A 244-nucleotide genomic window follows, 5' to 3' on the forward strand; every position below is an offset into this window, starting at 1 on the left:
GAGGTATCCTACAATTAAGTCAGAGTAGGATCCTAATCCCCAAAATATAACCGTCTTAATTTTAATAACTAGGACGGTAGGTGTAATTCTAGAAGTACCTTTTGAGTGCGGAAAAAAAAAAAACAAACAAATGAAGATCCCCACACCCACTAGCACTACGTACTATAAATTAGAAAGCTCCCTTTTGGCCCAGACGCTCTCTCTCTCTCCTCCCTCTCTCCGCCTCTGACCTCTGTAAGGTTCT

This window comes from Asparagus officinalis, chromosome 4 (genome assembly GCF_001876935.1).
Source record: "Asparagus officinalis chromosome 4, Aspof.V1, whole genome shotgun sequence".
NCBI classification, from domain to species: domain Eukaryota; kingdom Viridiplantae; phylum Streptophyta; class Magnoliopsida; order Asparagales; family Asparagaceae; genus Asparagus; species Asparagus officinalis.